The 15,935-nt window shown below is 38.2% G+C and overlaps 1 long non-coding RNA gene across 1 annotated transcript; it reads right to left on the bottom strand.

Annotated features, from left to right (window-relative positions):
• Positions 1 to 12,090: 12,090 nt before the first annotated feature.
• On the bottom strand, positions 12,091 to 12,715 carry LOC131954959 (uncharacterized). Its single transcript, XR_009388815.1, has 3 exons — positions 12,627 to 12,715; positions 12,225 to 12,269; positions 12,091 to 12,106 (listed from the first exon to the last, which is right to left on the bottom strand). It is a non-coding gene; the product is annotated as an uncharacterized LOC131954959 (long non-coding RNA).
• Positions 12,716 to 15,935: the final 3,220 nt, after the last annotated feature.

Below are 15,935 nucleotides of genomic sequence, written 5' to 3'. Positions count from 1 at the left end.
ATCTGTAATGCAATACGTGGACGCTCTATAAACACACACATTCTCTTGAATGGCTGCGATCAGTAACGTAGTACTCGAACTGGAAGATATTTTTTTTCTTAGGGTTTGGCATCCCGTAGATTTAAATGTACTGTTATCCTTTACCTCACCCCACCAACTGTCTTCCCCCCCCCCCCCCCCCAGTGTCCCACCCTACTGAGCGTCAGTGATTACATTTGAGAGTCATTTCATTTGGATATCTATAGCCGTAAACAGTGTTTTCATGATTTGAGCTTGGACAGAAATCTATCAATCTTTTGCTATTTTCCCCGGCATCCACACACTCTGAATGCCACTATTAACACTCGATAAATTGAGAAAATATCGATACTATCACCCGCCACTGTGGACCGATTTAACGTTGCTTCAAAGTGATTTCACTATTTTTCCTCGACACCATGGCTACAAGAGACAGAGATAGATTTCGCAAGTATGAATCAGGTGTATCAAAAGCGAGGAAACGCAGTTTAAGAGAAGAATTTGATAAAACACAAGCAGGCACGTTGGACAAGTGCATACACTATCCAAAGAAAGTCTTTAAACAACAAAAACTTTTTGATTTGGTTGTGGATTCCAATGTCGCAAATATGGAAAGTAACTAAAAGGACTACAATGAGAGTACTACCATTTGTGGTGATGACGGTAGTAATGAATCCTCGAGTCATTTATTGTCAGCTGCAAACCCCACGAACTTCGACAATAGGGACAAATCAAGCGGCCATTCTGAAAATGATTCTGACGAAAATAATTCATTCCCAATGATCGTAAAAGATATATACAATCCAGGTAATTGGGAACACGTATCAACGATGTCCCAAGACAGGCTCAGCGGCCTGTCGATTCTGTCAATAGAAAAAGGCATTGCCTCCAATTAGGACTATGATGATATAATCAAAGAATTTTCTTCAAGAAAGGCAAGAAAAGTAGACCTTTGTTTGTTAACGTACTGGTAAGATTTTCATAAATAAACATTAATCTAAAAAATCATCGTATCTTTAATGCTAGTATCGAACTTATATCTCTTTTATTTTTTTTATTTTTCAAACAAAAAGCTTTAACAGAAACACGCAACGTTTCAAAAGCACTTCTAAGTAAACAAATTATTTTTTAATCAGTGTTTTTTTTTTTGTTAAAACTAATATACGACATTGATATGCATCTTAAAAATACCATATATATCGTTATAGATATTAATTGAGAAGAAGAAAAACGTCTTACTGTACATGTAGCCTTAACGCCGGCTCTGGGGCTGTGGCTCAATAAATTCCATATATATATATATATATATATATATATATATATATATATATATATATATATATATATATTATATGAAATAAAAACATTAGCGCAGTTTTGATAAATGACTATTTGAAACACCACGCGTAATTATTTGTCACACAATTTAGGCCGAACCTGTTTTGTCAGATTATTTGGTTGGATTGGAAATTGTTGACTGCCGGATTTTTTATTTGGATTGGAAATTGTAGAATGTCGGATTTTTTAGTTGGATTGGAAATTATTGTCATTGGGTAATCTACAGTAGCACATAAATATGACATTCACAGTTGGAAAAACAATAAGTCTAATTTAGATGGTTTTAATTTTTATTTATGTATGGAAAAATAAGAAAGCTGAGAAAAAAGAAGTTCCATGAAATTCTTGACGGTAATGTGTAAAATTGTACATAAAATAAAATTTTAAAAGTGTCTAATTCTCCTTATTTAGTCAAGTACACCACGAACTAGGTCGAAACTAGGGGGTGGGGTAAGATGAGGGGGGGGGGGGGGCACTCCCGACATGGGGGCCCACTGTTTTAACTAGAAAACAAACTCCGCTTTGTGCAGATTTTGCCTGAGAGATTCACCCTTTAACCTCACAGGTTTCCATTCGTTTAGAGATTATTTTTTTAAATAAAAGTTTTCTGCATATTGTCAAGCCCGACTAGTGAGAAAAAGTGTGAAGAACATTATAAAAGTAAGTGCCGGGAATTTGTCTATGGGGGTCGTCCATAAATGACGTCAAACTCGTAGGGGGGAGGGGGTCCGCAATTTCGTGACGGTGTATGATGAGGGGGGGAGGCTCAGATGGTGTGACGTCACACTTTTGAGTTATTAGAAAGCAATGTTAGAAAATGAAATTAAGCCGTTATTTCGCGTTTTAGAAAACGGTTTTTAATCAATGTAATATCTTAATTGATTAGAATACTCTATGATGACAGAGTTTTTGGAGAAATATCGATGTTTTAAGAAAAATTCAGCTTCAATTTTGAGGGGGGTTGGAGGCTGAGGTTTTACGTCTTTTTGGGGGGGGGGGGGTCTGGCTTTTTGTGACGATGCGTGACTTAGGGGACGAGGGGGGGGGGAGGTAAAAATCATCAAAAAAGCGTGACGTCATTTATGGATGACCCCATGCAGGAGTGTTAAAAAATAAATACAGTTTGTAAACGATTAAAAAGAAATATAAATTAGAAATATGGTGTAAGCCTAGATTTTAACATTTAAACATGTAAAACATAATACCTTGGCCTATATCAAATATTTGATGACAGGCATTACACTTTGTTAAGGCAGGCTGTAAGGACCAGGACTTTAAGGACCTCAACTTTAAGGACCTCAACTTTAAGGACCTGAACTTTTAGGACCAGGGCTTTAAGGACCAGGACTATAAGGATCAGGACTATAAGGATCAGGACTATAAGGACTAGGACTTTAAGGACCACAGCTTTAAGGACCAAGTCATTCAAATTTCACTAAAGGTGGCAAAAGCTCGAGGACTTACTTTATAGACTCGTCTTAGTTATTTTCTGTACTAAAACACAGAGAGCATTACTTTTGACATACATATATATGCACTTAGAACAACGAAAGTGAATAGATTTTTAAAAAGTGAGTGCACAAACGAGAAAAGCAAAACAATTATTTTAGGAAAAAAAAGGCTTCTACCAATCAATACCTGCATATTTTAAAATAAATGTAATTTACCCACCTTGTACAACAATAATCCCAACAATAACCTTCTACATGCCATTTAGACATTGCTGATGGGTAATTGCCAACATTAATCATCGTTAATTTAATACCCAATCTTTTTTTTTATTATTTATACAAAGAGTTTTCAAAACAAATTGTTTCATCATCATCACAATTACAATACAGTGTTCAAGTAAAAACTAAAAATGTGTACAATACGCCAAAAATACAAAGACAAATGTCTTTAATTAGTATCTTTCCATTAGGTCAATTAGTATGACATGAGGAAAGTCACAATAGAAACAAGAAAAAATAATATTCCCTTCATTTTCATCTCGCTGGCTGCACCTGAAACGATTCAATGGTTTATTTTTATGGTACCCATTTTAAAAGTTTGTGTAGAAATGTTGCACGTATAGTTTAGGTGAAACGATTCAAAACTTTATTTTTATGGTACACATTTTAAAAGTTTGTACAGGGCAGAAATCAGAAAAGTTGCCCGTATTGTTTGAGTGAAACGATTCAATGATTTATTTTTATGGTACACATTTTAAAAGTTTGTTTCAGGGCAGAAATCAGAAAAAAATTTCGTATAGTTTAAGTGAAATGATTCAATGATTTATTTTTATGGTACACATTTCAAAAGTTTGTTTAGGGTATAAATCAGGGTGATTGAAAAAAAGTCACAGGAAAAAGAAAAGAAAAAAGTCACAGTTTTTGCTAGGAAAAAAAGTCGGAGAAAAGAAGTCTCAATGGAAAAATTTTATCGGAAAAAAATACACAGAAATAAAGTCACAGATGAAAAGTCACAAAAATCTTTTCAGAAATATTTTGATTTATTTGTTGATAATTGTAAAATTGTGTATGTTTATTGTTGTGGGTTGCATTTTTATAGCATATATTATTTATAGACGTTAAAAGCATTATGGTTTATTCCAAACGTAAGTAAAAATACTCTAAGATAATTTACACAACAATCTCAACTTTTGTTACGCAATTAGTTAAATACGCGGTAGAAAAGTTAATTATAAAAGAAATTAAGGCACATCATTGTGTTTTGCATGTTTTGCCGTAGGCTATTCTCTGGTCGGCTCTCCTCAGTCGGCCTTGTCCGAACATAGTTTGTGTTGTTGACGTTTTGTGTCAATGACAGCCTTTGAACCTTATCGGCTTTCTGTTTTGATCCTAAGTTTTGTTATGCAATGAGCGTGATAAATGTGGACAGTAAAGGTGGTTGAACTAATCATAACAAGTGTTGCGATAAGTTGAGGGCAGCAAGTCAGATGAACTTACCATTTCACGGTAATTTAATGTATTTAAAAAAAACACGATGAAAACCGAGGACGTTGGAATATTCTATTAAACGTTATTAATATTATGTTTAACATAATTACAATCTACATACTTCATACTTAATATTTTTAGATGAATTATAAACATTACCATGCGTATACAACCTACACACATAACATTACATTTAATTAATCCTAAGTTAATTTGCACTCTTTGAATATAATATTCATAAAAGTATTAACACATTCCATTCAAATCTATATTTGTGACTTTTTTCCTGTGACTTTTTTTTCCTACCATCAGAAATCAGACAAGTTGCAGTTATAGTTTAGGTGAAACGATTGCATTGTTTATTTTTATAACACATATTTTGAAGCTGTGTTTGAATCTAATATATAAAGCTCAATTCTGTATGTAACATGTAATAAGTTTGTTTGTCGTTGACATACTTCTATGGATTTAAGTGTTAGACTATTGCCGTGCTCATAGTCTAAATTTATGAGTTAAAAAATTACTATTGAAAGTGTTGGGAAATAATTTTCATTTTTCAAACTGAAAGTAATAATTGTCGGCATGTTCATTAAACACAATTTAAAAAAAAATAACAAAAATTCTAATTATGTGTGAAAATTATTTATATTTAGTCCTTTAGTACTTACTTCTCTTAGATAAATTAGGAAAACACAATTACTTCCCTTTATAAAACATTGCATTAGTGGAAAAGAATTTACTTTTTATTACTTTGTTTTGGTGTTGGGAAAAAAATAATTACATAATTAGCGGGGATTGATTGTAGGTATTTTACGAATAAGCTTGGAATATTATAATTGTTCATTTGGTTTGGTTTGGCACCTACGTTCGTTTAAGTGAGTGCAAAAGACTATGAATAAGTTGGGGTACTATAGTCGATTATTAAGCTGAAACAGGCGATTCTGCCCCGGGCTAGACTGTGAGCACTTTGCGTTTATGTTCGCGTTAGTGTTTTCTTTGTGTTTAGGTTGGGTTTGCGTTAGTGGTTGCGTTTTGATTTGGTTCGTTTTTGTCCTTTCTTTTTTCGTTTTCGTTTGTGTTTTTTTCTTTGGGTTTGTGTTGTATTTGTGTTTGTGGTTGGTTTTGCGTTTGGATTTGGTTTGTTTTCGTTTGCTTTTTCGTTTGTGTTTTTTTCTTTTGGTTTGTGTTTGTGGTTGGTTTTGCGTTTGGATTTGGTTTGTTTTCGTTTGCTTTTTCGTTTTTTTTTCTTTGTGTTCGTATTGGTGTTTGTGGTTGGGTTTGTTGTTAGGTTTTTGTTTTCGTTTGCTTTTTTGTTTGTTTTTTCTTTGTGTTTGTATTGGTGTTTGTGATTGTGGTTGGGTTTGTTGTTAGGTTTTTGTTTTCGTTTGTATTTGTAATTGTGTTAGCATTATGTTTGCGTTTTGTTGTTTTGGTTGGTTGTGGTATGGGTGGGCAATGCCGGGTTTATGATGATTACTAAACACACAGGTAACGGTCTTTAACAGAAAGGTTTTTCACAGAAGCCAGAGCAGGGCCTGGCCGGGCCGGCTAGTAGAACATAAATCAGAAACATTGCGCGTATAGTTTAGGTGAAACTCAGAACTTGGGAAAACAGATGAGGGAAATATAAAGAAAAGATCACAATAAAAATTAGAGAAAGGTGAATGGGGAGGGGGGAGGGTTTGACTTACTTCTAGCAGAACCTGTCAAAAAGGTAATGAGATTTTAAGGATTTGTACTTTGTATAATTGATATCAATAAGATGATTCAGTGTTTTAGCTTGCAAGTATAATTATAAATATTTCCTGAAAAATATACAATTTTAAAAAGAAAATCAAAAGATGATTTTAATTTTTTTAGGTGGAGTAAAATGTAAAATCTTACACACCACAAAATGCCTGCTTCGCTGTTTGGATAGCAGACGTTAGAGCTTCTGTTGTGGTGCATTTGGTGGTGATGCAGGTGTACAGTGGCTCGTAGGCTCTGTGGGTGGATTGCAAAGGTCACTGTAGTTACACTAGGACATGAGTTCAAAGGTCACTGTAGTTACACTATGACATGAGTTCAAAGGCCACTGTAGTTACACTAGCACATGAGTTCAAAGGTCACTGTAGTTACACTATGACATGAGTTCAAAGGCCACTGTAGTTACACTAGGACATGAGTTCAAAGGTCACTGTAGTTACACTAGGACATGAGTTCAAAGGTCACTAGTTACACGAGGGTGAGTCAAGTTCTAGTTGTAAAATCCTACAGACTAAATACTGGGCCTAGTACAGGCTGAAACATGCCCTACAGACTTAGTCCATTCCTTAAAACAACGGTATCGTCCTACAAACGCAGGACATCGTATGGACTCAGAGATGTCCTTTAAAGTTATGGAAGTCCTACCGATTGGGTTATGTCACATACAAACTAGCATCTAAGACAAACTAACATCACATACACACTAACATCTAAGACAAACTAACATCACATACACACTAACATCTAAGACAAACTAACATCACATACAAACTAGCATCTAAGACAAACTAACATCACATACACACTAACATCTAAGACAAACTAACATCACATACACACTAACATCATTTATAACCTAACATATAAGACAAACTAACAGCACATACAAATTAACATCGCATACACGCTAACACCTAAGGCAAAATAACAGCCCATACACACTAACATCACATACACACTAAAATCTAAGGTAAACTAACATCACATACAAGCTAACATCATATACCATCAGAGATGATAAGACCCCTATCGTATAATTAAAACAGCTGTTTTATAATTAAAAATACCCCCTCTCCATCTACGATAAGAAAATCTAAAAAATAAAAAATAAACCATCAGGCTGTTGGATTGCAGACGATTTTAGATAAAAAATTTAAAACATTTTTGCCACGCTACCATTATGGCTAAGTATACACAAAACCACATATAAATTACTCAAAACAAAATCCTAGTTAAACTTATCCAACCACATAGCCTATTACCAAAGTGGGGTATATAAAAACACGAGCCTAATGTCCGAATTTGTGTAAACAAAATTTTAGAATAAATAATAATTTAGTGTTCGTGTGCTAAAGAGATGAACTGAATTGTTCCACAAATAATGGTGCCATGTCGATGTTCAAGTGAGCTTTCATATGAACAACCACGGTCAGGAACGCTAACTCTCCTATTGATTGCTTACGCAATATTTGCTTCCCTTTGTTGTCCCTGACACAAAGTTCAATGTTTGTACACGCCTTTTTTTGTTTTCCAACCCACAAGATGCTGGCTGAGTTCACACGTACTATGTTCAATGTTTGTGTATGGTCGTCATGGATACAACAGCTCTTGAATCAAGGCTTGGTCTGATCTCAGAGGGTGAGGCGGGGGGCTGGGTGCTAGATCTCAGTTCACCCCTCAACCGTGATGTGTTGGTAGGGTAGACAATCCTGGACAATAAAGTCTCCTGCGACATTGGCCTAAAGTTCAGATCCCTTACACCGTGTTTTATAAAAGTATGTTTTATAGATATGATTTAATTACACTTTTTTAAAGCTCACTAGAGTAGTTTTGTATAACGTAATTACAGACTAGTTCTGCCATAGCCTTATTATTTTATAAAACACTTTACTTATTTAATGAAGTAATTTAAACGGTCGTTTATGACATCAACAGAGAGATCGGTATATAATGTAAGGGCGGTCATTCTATAATTCACACTAGTAAAGTCCAATACATATATGTTAGATTGCCCGTTCTTACTATCTATTCATAATTGGTTTCATAAGTGGTTTGAACGGTGTTGATTCAATAAAAGTATTCTATATAATAATCAGACACGACCTTAGCTGACATACTTTCATGCTGCATATGACCTTAGCTGACCTACATGAATGCTACATATGGTCTTGGTTGACCTACTGGCTTGCTGCATATGACCTTATCGGACCTACTTGCATGCTACTAATGACCTATGACACAATCTGACTTACTTATATGACATTAACTGACCTACTTGAATGCTACAATGGACCTTGTTTGACCTACTTACATGCTGCGTATGACCTAAATTGACTTACTTCAGTGCTACATATGACCTTGGTTGACTTACTTGCATGCTACCAATGACCTATGACATAATCTGACCTACATATATGACCTTGGTTTACCTACTTGCAGTCGAGGGCTTTAGTGGTGCCGCTACTGACGGCAGTGACCTCAGTCTGACAGTTTGACGCCGCATCTTTCAGCGTGCAGGCGGTTTGTAAGGCCTTCAGGGGATCTGTAGCAGAGGACGTACAGTAGTGAAGGTAGTGTGTCACGTCTGGTGGGTCACGTCAACATGTTAAGTCACCTGTCACGTTCAATATCACGTCATCACGTCACGTCAACATCTCACGTCTATCTATATTCTAGCAAAAAATCTTTTTAAAAGTACATACCTTGAGTTGTTGTTGTGATCGGTTTCGTTGTTGTGGTCGTTGTAGTTGTGGTGGTAGGTTTAGTTGCTGTGACTGTAGCGGTTGTGGTGGTCGGTTTTGTTGCTGTGGTTGTAGGTGATGTGGTGGTCGGTTTCGACGTTGCAGTTGCAGTAGATGCTGTAATTGTTGTTCTGGCAGTTGTGGTTGTCGATATGGCATCTGTGAAGAAATATGTATTCATAGGGTTTTGGTCTTTTACGCTTCAATACGATAAAAATAAACGTTAAAACCTCATGGAAAGTATGATAAAACTATTATCAATAGGAATTTAAAACAAAATATGTGCTACCCTATAGGCCTACAGAAGTAAACCCCAATGTAGTGACACTAGCATGGAAATAAATGACAAACTACCATCGGTGTCATGATACTTGTCACAAATTACTACAATGTGTCACCAAACCAACGACTCATGTCACAACTAAACACAGGCTCACGTCACTAACACACGACAAAGTACACACTACACATCGCGTATGTTACTGAAACACGACACATCACACACCATTCACCCCATGTGTACTCATCACACATTGCCCCACACCCCATGTGTAACCCCACAGCTTCCCTCACACCCCATATGTACTCACCCCACACGTCGCCTTACACCCCATATATACTCACCACACGTCCCCTCACACCCCACACATTACCTCACACCGACAAATGTACTCACCACACTTCCCCTCACACCCCATATGTACTCACCCCAGGTTAACCCACACCAAATATGTACTCGCCACACATTACCTCACACCACATATGTACTCACCACACATCACCTCACAACCCATATGTACTCACCACACATCCCCCCACACACCTTATGTACTCAGCACACGTCCCCCCACACCCCATATGTACTCACCACACATCCCCTCACACCCCCATATGTACTCACCACACGTCCCCCTACACCACATATGTACTCACCACACATCCCCTCACACCCATTATGTACTCACCACACATCCCCCCACACACCATATGTACTCACCACACATCCCCTCACACCCCATATGTACTCACCACACGCCCCCTCACACCCATTATGTACTCACCACACGTCCCCCCACATCCCATATGTACTCACCACACATCCCCCCACACCCCATATGTACACACCACACGTCCCCCCCACACCCCATATGTACACACCACACGTCCCCCCACACCCCATATGTACTCACCACACGTCCCCCCACACCCCATATGTACTCACCACACTCCCCCTCACACCCCATATGTACTCACCACACATTCCCTCACACCCCATATGTACTCACCACACATCCCTCCACACCCCATATGTACTCACCACACATCCCCCCACACCCCATATGTACTCACCACACATTCCCTCACACCCCATATGTACTCACCACACATCCCCCCACACCCCATATGTACTCACCACACATTCCCTCACACCCCATATGTACTCACCACACATCCCCCCACACCCCATATGTACTCACCACACATTCCCTCACACCCCATATGTACTCACCACACATTCCCTCACACCCCATATGTACTCACCACACATTCCCTCACACCCCATATGTACTCACCACACATTCCCTCACACCCCATATGTACTCACCACACATTCCCTCACACCCCATATGTACTCACCACACATTCCCTCACACCCCATATGTACTCACCACGCATTCCCTCACACCCATATGTACTCACCAAACATCCCCCCACACCACATATGTACTCACCACACTCCCCCTCACACCCCATATGTACTCACCACACATTCCCTCACACCCCATATGTACTCACCACACATCCCCCCACACCCCATATGTACTCACCACACATCCCCCACACCCCATATGTACTCACCACACATTCCCTCACACCCCATATGTACTCACCACACATCCCCCCACACCCCATATGTACTCACCACACATCCCCCCACACCCCATATGTACTCACCACAAGGTCCCTTTGACTCAGTTATCTTGGTCCACAAAGCGTCCGTAGCCAAACATTTAGCAACCAGACACTGGCCAAATGTTGTGTAGGGACTGGGATCAGGGGAGACAAAACGATAAGGGATTTAACTGTCATGGTATGTACAGTCAGTTAGTCTACCACACGCAGGGCTTGGGTTTATTATTATTTGGGTGAATTACACAAACAAAACAGGCCAAAAAAAAAAAACAACATCCAATTTCAGATAAACCGGACAAACCAAGTAAAGTTACACACACTAAACCGGACAAACCAAGAATAGTTGCACACACTAAGCCGGACATGACTCACGGGCAGGTAGTTCCGTCCGTGGCGGCGACAAGAGCGGTTTTCTCCGTGTCGCAGACAGGCTTGGTGTTGCTGCCTGCGGGTTCACAGGCATCCTGCATGGTAGTGGCTGCTGCCCTGACCTCAGCTTCGGTAGTTGCTGCTGCACCTACACACACACACACACACATACACATTCATACATACACATACACACAGCCACACACACATGCATACACATACATACACATACACATACACACAGCCACACACACACATGCATACACATACACGCACACACACATGTTTATATATATATATATATATATATATATATATATATATATATATATATATATATATATATATATATATATATATATATATAAAGAAAAATTACAACTGTTACATTCTGATTGTATGGGACTGCGTAGCCAAGAAGTAGAGAATGCTCGAGTTCGAATCCTTGTTTAAGTCAGTTGAACGTCCCTGTGTCCCACCAGCTTATTGATGGGTACCTGACTCATGTTAGGGAAAGTAAAGGCGGCTGCACATTATCCCTTCACATGCTAAGGTCAAGAAACATGTGGACTCAACTTATTCTGCCCAATTTATTGCTAGATATAAAAAGGAATCTTCACATTACATTTTGATGGCCGTGAAAAAAACGACATAAGAACTACATCTAGTTGTTAAAATTTATAAATGTATGCGATTAGGAAATGTGTATTTGAAATCACTTTAAAACAATTTAATTAAAACTATGACTTTAGTGAATCTTCCGGACTTTTTTCTACCACGCCGCTTCCCACACCCCCCCCCCCCCACCCTTAGAAGAGATTCCTGGAAGAAACTCTGTATGACTTACCTATACAGCTTGCTATACGAAAAACTGAAAAACAGTTTTATAAATTGTGTATATAAATTGTGTATATACAATACCATCGCTTAAATAACTCAAACTTAAAAAAAAAAAGCAAACCTGGAGTAGAAACTATCTGAAGCAGAAACAAAAAAAAAAAAAAAAAAAAAACTCACCGAAAACCAGTCCTGCCAAAATCCCTAGGAGAGATGGAGTAGAAAGTGTTGCTAGATCAGTCAATATTCACCTGGTTCATTTCAATTTAATTAATTTCACAAATATTAATTTATTAATTAAATATATGTAATTCACACTCACCGCCAAATTTCACCGACATTTTGTTGGTTAATTTAACTTGTTTATCTGAAGCGATAAAAAAAATCTAAACATTATATTGTCAACAAACTTTGTTTAAAAAATATCATATTTCCGTTAACCACATAGATGTTCTACTTGTTGCAGTTTTATTCACTGTATAATTTCTTGCATCGATTTTTATTTATGAAAAAAACATTTTTGCCCGATCAATTATATTTTTAAAAATCTAACAAATGTTTACAGAGCTAAGGTAAATTATTTCTGGTTATAAGTTTACTGGCGAATATTTATCAAAGTACTTGCTAAAACGTGAGATAAAAATAAGATAAAATACGGGACCAATATTAAAGTAAAATACTTGGTAAAACACGTCACAAAATTTGAACAAGTATAAAACCAAACCAGCTATAGACACTTGAAGCTTGAGAATAGCCAAGTCAGCTATCAACACCCGAGGATTGAGAATAGCCAAGTCAGCTGGAGTATGGAGTCGTGATTAAGATGTGAGATTTTGATGCTAGCCTATCACGTGATGCCCGCGTCCTGCACTACGTCACGTTTGGCTATAGCAACGCATAATGTCTACAACATCGATTACTTCGTTCTGAAATTTAAAAAAATGTTTAGTTGTTTGTTTATTAAAACTTGAACGGCCGGTTTAAAGATAAATATTGGACGCTGTGGGGCTACAAAAATGTCATAATTACATTCAGCCATTATGTAAGCGGGTGTATAGAATTGTGGGCTATAAACACCAAAACAAAGTTATGATGGTTACATATATCGCTTGAACTCTTTTGTATTTTTTTGTGGTCATTTGGGTGATTTTGTCATTTGGTTTTGTCATTTGGTCTTTAAGTGAATTTGTCATTTGGTTTGTTAGTGGTTTTAAAATTTTGTTGTTTAGTCGGTAAGGTGGTTTTGTGATTTGATTGTTAGTAGGCTATTGTTTTCTCAGGTCAGTACACCCCCCAATCCTCACTAACCCCCAATTCCCCAAATCTCCACAAACCCTCAAACCTCATGATCCCCCCCCCCCAATCCCCACAATCCCCAAATCTTATAATCCCACAAAACCCCACAACCCCCCCCAATCCCCACAATCCCAACAAACCCCCCAATCTCCACAAACCCCCAAACCTTACGATCCCCCCAATCCCCACAAACCCCCAAAACCCCTCCAATCCCCACAAACCCCAAATCTTATAATCCAACAAAACCCCACAACCCCCAATCCCCACAAACCCCCGAACCCCACAACCCCTCCAATCCCCACAAACCCCAAATCTTATAATCCCACAAACCCCCACAAACCCCCAAACCCCACTATACCCACAATTTCACAATGCCTAAAATGTCAATATTCACAGACTCATTTTATTGACACGTTTTTTTCCACAGTTTGATGTATTTCATTCTCTCAAGAATCGATAATAAACGTTGATCACCTAAAATATAATCAGCAAACAAATTGTATTTCATCGTCACGTTTTGTTCATATTTACCCCAATCAATCGATTTCTCTGTTTTAGCTGAAGGTTGAAATAATTAGCGCTGAATTCTGAAATGTGCGAGGTAACAAATACCGCTAGTATGGGATGTTTCTGCTGCTCACCTTTCTCTGAACTCTCTGACCTTTCTGTACCGTATTTCGCCATCGTCACAGTACGCTAGACCAATTGCTGTAAGTCTATGGGTCGACACGGGGTGGGGTTTTTTTTTGGGGGGGGGGGGGGGGGTGGTTCGCACACAAAACCAAAAATTATTTTGTTTATGGGTGTCGAGGGTCCCTTTGGCTTTTTGAAAAAAGGCAGGTGAAGTAGAGTTAATCTGTTTCAGTGACCTCAGCTTATGAAGGGATAATGTGGTCAGTACTATGCCCGGCCGCCTTTACTTTCCTAAACGTGAGTCAGGTACCCATCAGAGCTGAGTGAACTCAGGGACATTCTAGTGATTTGAACCTGAGATCCGACCTGGAGACTTTCGGGTTTACAGTCGTACGCCGTCACTACACGTGACCCAGCTTTACCGAACAATATTCACACCCTGGTGTGGCGGCTGGAAGTGCAGCAGCTGGTCAACAACACCCGGACCCTGGTCGACGGCAACAACCTGAAGCTCAGCAGCCTCCAGCGGGAGGACGGGGGCATCTACAGCTGCACGTTCAGCAACAGCGTGAGTCGCCAGCCATTCAAAGGTAGGCTGTGGGGGGTAGAGTCTACAGCTATCCTAGCTTATTGTCGAAGGTAGGCTGTGGGGGTGTGAGGGGTCGGGGTGGTGGGGGAGGGGGTTAGTCTATATCTATTCAAGCTGATAGGTCTAGGTTCAAATCTTTGGTCTAGGTTCAAATCTTTGGTCTAGGTTCAAATCTTCGGCTAAGGTTCAAATCTTTGGTCTAGGTTCAAATCTTTGGTCTAGGTTCAAATCTTTGGTCTAGTTTCAAATCTTTGGTCTAGGTTTAAATCTTTGGTCTTGGTTCAAATCTTTGGTGTAGGTTCAAATCTTTGGTCTAGGTTCAAATCTTTGGTCTAGGTTCATATCTTTGGTCTAGGTTAAAATCTTTGGTCTAGATTCATATCTTTGGCCTAGGTTCAAATCTTCGGTCTAGATTCAAATCTTTGGCTGAAAAACTTCACTGACACCGTCCAATGAGACGCGACTTGGACTCGTGTCGTGGTTTTTGGCAATTGCTGGAAAAATGGATTGCTTCACGAGGTAGTAGTCTTAATCCCCATAAACTTCGCGAACAAAATTTGAATAGTTCAGCTATTAGGTGCTTGATTCGAATCACCCCCCTTGACTCAATAAAGTTTTGAGGCGATCTGGAATTCGAAGTATGAGACGTTCGTAACCCGGAAACAGTCGTAGCTCGAGGTTGGAGAGTTAAAAAAAAAACTACTTGTGTATACAGGGTAACTTCACATTTCTTGACAGTTTCCCGTTTTACACTGACCAACAGGGCAGGCTACTCTGTTATTTTGTTGTGCTCATATCGAGAGGTAGACAACAATTTAAAAAAAAAAATTAAAATAAAATATATCACTAAGTATTGACACTAAGTTCGTGTTGTAAATATGACGTTATAAGAGACTAAAAAAAATAATTTCTAATCAAATACTTTTTGGAACTATTGAATAATAAATTTTTAATTACAATTTTAAAATTCCCGGTATTACATATGGTCAATGCAATGCTGTCACACTTCGAACAGTGAGTTTCCCACCAGGTTTCATGACACCCGAGTTCAATCCCCTAACCTCGAGCCGTCAAACTTAACAGAATTACTCTCCGTTATTTACACCATGTGACGTCACAGTTAGCTGGGTGACTTCCCCTTATCGCTGAAATCAAATTACTTTTTTTTTTGGTCAAACCTCAAGGCTGATGCAAAAATACGAAATTTATAGATCAAGTTGTAAATCACATTTACAACAACATAAAAAATGTAACTAAGTTTAAAATTTATAGCATTAAAATATATTTTTATCATGGGAATGGAAAATAAATAAAAAACTGAAAGTATATTTTTCACATCACAAGGCCATTTTATTATATTTTGCTACATGTGCTATATTTTAAACACTTTCATTTTGTTGCCTGAATTTTGTATATTTTTTCTAATTTAAGTTTAGAAAACAAGTGCTTCATATCAACACACACACTCACACTCACACGCATACACACACACGCATACACACACACGCATACACA

The sequence above is a fragment of the Physella acuta genome, unplaced genomic scaffold (genome assembly GCF_028476545.2).
Source record: "Physella acuta isolate Inbredline_101_S28 unplaced genomic scaffold, ASM2847654v3 ptg001044l, whole genome shotgun sequence".
Classification (NCBI taxonomy): Eukaryota; Metazoa; Mollusca; class Gastropoda; family Physidae; genus Physella; species Physella acuta.
The sequence above is the reverse complement of the archived record's forward strand: the minus strand, read 5'-3'. Positions and strand labels throughout refer to the sequence as shown.